The following is a 3,531-nucleotide window of genomic DNA, read 5'->3' as shown; positions in this document are numbered from 1 at the left end:
ATAGTCAAATATATAGTCAATCCAAACATGAACAAGCAAGAAAAAACAACAACGTGAGGACGTGGAATAAGTACAATGTTATTGGACACTCAGGAAAGGAAAGAAAAGAAAGAGGATTTCACGTTTCGAGCGGAGCTCTTCATCAGAAATATATAGGAAAAGTCCAAAGAAGGGAAGATGGAGAAAGAAAATCGCCAATGATACACACTCGGTCACATATTATATATATGTGTGCCACATAAAAAGCAGTGAGTCCCCTCTGCTGGGTGGTTGGTGTTAGGAAGAGTATCCAGCTGTAAAAAATCCTGCTAAATCAGTTACAGAAGTCTGGTGCAGTCTTCTGCCTTGTCGGCTCCTGTCAAACTGTCCTACCCATGCCAGCATGGAAGGCGGATGTTAAATGATGATGGTATATAGACACAATAGGGTTTATGTATAACAACAAGGCTTCCTTATAGTTATTGTCTACCAATTTCATTCACAACATATTGGTTAGCTTGAGGTTACAGTTGTAGACAGCTGCATGATGTGCAGCACAAGTTGATAGAACAGAAGAACTTAGGGAACTCTATATCCATTGCAGTGTCTGTACATGCACACACACACACACACACACACAAACAATGACATTTGTTGACATCTGCTATCAACAAATCAGTTATCAATTTTTAGCTCTGCTAAAGTGTGGAATAAAAAAGTTTCTCTACTTGTATAATATTAAGGGTTAGCAACAGGAAGTGCATCTAGGTGTAAAATAATATCTTGATAATATACACTCATCCAGCCTTTGGCAAAAAGGATGTAATATCAAATATAGATATGTGTGTTCATATAAATTTTAAAGTTTTTCTTAAATTTAATTTCCATTATCGTCATTTTGACATTTATATGTCTATTTAATTGATAAGAACTCTCAACACAACATAGCATTCAAACCAGCCATATCCGGCTGAAATATTTTACTTGTTTTATCCTCAAATCAGCCATATCTGGCCTCTCACACCTATCCTACAATGTCATTTTAAAAATAAACCGTCACATCATCGAAATCTCGAAACTATGTGTTAATGCATGATGAATCCAATGTTTCCAAAGAGGAACTATTCAAACCCTAAAGAATTCCTCTCAACACATGGCTATGATGTTTCCCCACTACTTCTGCTCATGATCAGAGATGCACATATCGTCAGCCACTAAAGGACATGCTCAACTGGTTAAGGTCAAACAACTGACAGGCAAATCTATGGTAATGAGCAAAATATTTACTGTAGCCCGTTTTTTACACCAAGACAAAACATGTATATGATAACACTTCCAATTAATTCAGATCAGAAGCCATGAGAAGCCTGGTATTACATCTATTATTATTATTATTGAGTAGTTTTATTTTTATAGCGTACTTTCACTTCACTACCGAACACAGCTCTGTGTGCCTTGGGTATGTGCTGTGGTTTGCTGTGATGCTATTATGGTTACTGTATTGAAAGTGTTTTATTATTATTAAAACAAAGAAAAACTGATTGATATTTGAGAGATAGGAAAATATGCAGGATATATAATGCACAGATATATCACTTGCTGTTCAGTAGTTGCAGCAGTGTGTGAAAACTATCCATTTGGTAAGTTTCTTCTGGATTGTAGGTCACAAACTCAAGAGACATCTGTATATACAGTAAATGGCGACATGGACGCTGTCAGGTACAGGGGAAGCGACACATCTAGGAAAGCAGAAAAGTAAAAATGACATTTTTGGTATCGCTGCCAATGAAGAGGTTGATAACAGTGAGGCATGATTTTTGTTCCTGGGTAGCGATTATTATTTCCTATTTGCTTACTCCTAGACAGTATGAAAAAGGGCTAATGTTTCCTTCAAACTTTGCCTTCCTCAAACTTGACTCCACTTGCACAGCTAGAAGTAAACTGAACTGGGATCTTTCTGATTTGGCGGGCGCCACTTGTTTTCTTAACGAAACACTTTCAAGCTTGGGACACTGGTAGAATGTGTTATATAAAACATCTTTTACTCTTAGTGTTATTGAGAAAATTTTATCTTTTTAAAGTTATTTCGTGTTAAAATCGTCGTATTTCGGTAATTTCAACCAATCACATAAATAACAGTACTGCTGATAGTTGTTGACAAACGATGGCACTAATTTTATTCGAGGGAAAAGATCCCATTACACCGCTAGAACGTGTTGTTTACATTCCACAGCAGTAATTGTTTTCACCTCAATAGATGTCAGTGATTGGTTGAAATTACCGAAATACGACAACTTTTAACATGAAATAACTTCGAACATAAAAAATTTTCTCTGTTCTATAAGACAAAATACACAAGTGTACGAAGTTTTAAAGTGTTTCGGTAGAAAACGCATTAAATAAAACATAAATAAAAAATGGCGCCCACCAAATCAGAAAAATCCCTGAACTGTTATGCTTACGATCCCTGTATTTATACGGACATCTATGTTGTTAGAACGTTCTAGAAAGTGTTTGAAAATTTTGCTCCAGTAAGTCACTGTTGAATCTATCTGAAATGTAATGGAAAATAGGTCAGTTTCAAAACGTTGATATGCAGGTCACAAAAGCAAAGTTTGATGAGAATGGTAATCATTTCCTTTGACTTCCTGGTATAAACAAATAGGAAATTACACTTACTGGCCAAAGACAAAAATAAAAAGTAAAGTAAAATTTTTTTTTATGGTTTAACGATAGCACACAAAAGTGACATACACAACGACAAATACCCGTCTAATCTATGTCAATTAGGTATAATGAATATGACTATGTATGTGTGTAATACACACATACATAGTTCCTTATGGAAATGGATAGTATGCCACACTAACCAAAATGAATTGTTATCGAAATAAGCGAAAAGGCACGTAAAAAGCTTGGGACATTTTGAAAAGTGACCTGAGGAGGTGCATCTGCACTATAATAAATGACGATTGTTTGTACAGCATCTCACCTGTAAGGTATAGGTGCATCAGGGGCCGAAACGGTCGTAGTGATAATGAATAAAGAGTCTTGTGAATTCCATTTTCTGTCTGTCACATTTTTACATGCACACACACACATCTATATATACACCAAACCGTTTATCTGTTAATCCTTACTTAACGAAGTTAACATTTTCGTTAATGATTTAGCTTGTAAGTTAATTTTGGAAATCATTATCGGACTAATTAATTTCCGTTAATTGAAGTCAACTTGAATTAACCTCCGTTAACTTCAATTGAATTGAAGTTAATGGCTTGGCACTTTTTAAGCTGGTTTTAGTGCAAAAACTGATTTTTTGTTTTTTACTATAATAAAAATTAACGTTAACGGTTTATCGATAGCTTCTGTAACACTACGAAATAATTGATTAACGGTTATCAAAGTTAACTTTTTTGTTAACTGATTAACAGTTAACGAAGTTAACTTTTCGATTAATGGTGCCCACCTTTGGTATACACATGCATGTATTCATATATGTATGCATACATACATACATACACACACACACACACACACATACACACATAC

The sequence above is a fragment of the Octopus bimaculoides genome, chromosome 15 (assembly GCF_001194135.2).
Source record: "Octopus bimaculoides isolate UCB-OBI-ISO-001 chromosome 15, ASM119413v2, whole genome shotgun sequence".
NCBI lineage: Eukaryota > Metazoa > Mollusca > Cephalopoda > Octopoda > Octopodidae > Octopus > Octopus bimaculoides.
Note: the sequence above shows the minus strand (reverse complement) of the source record.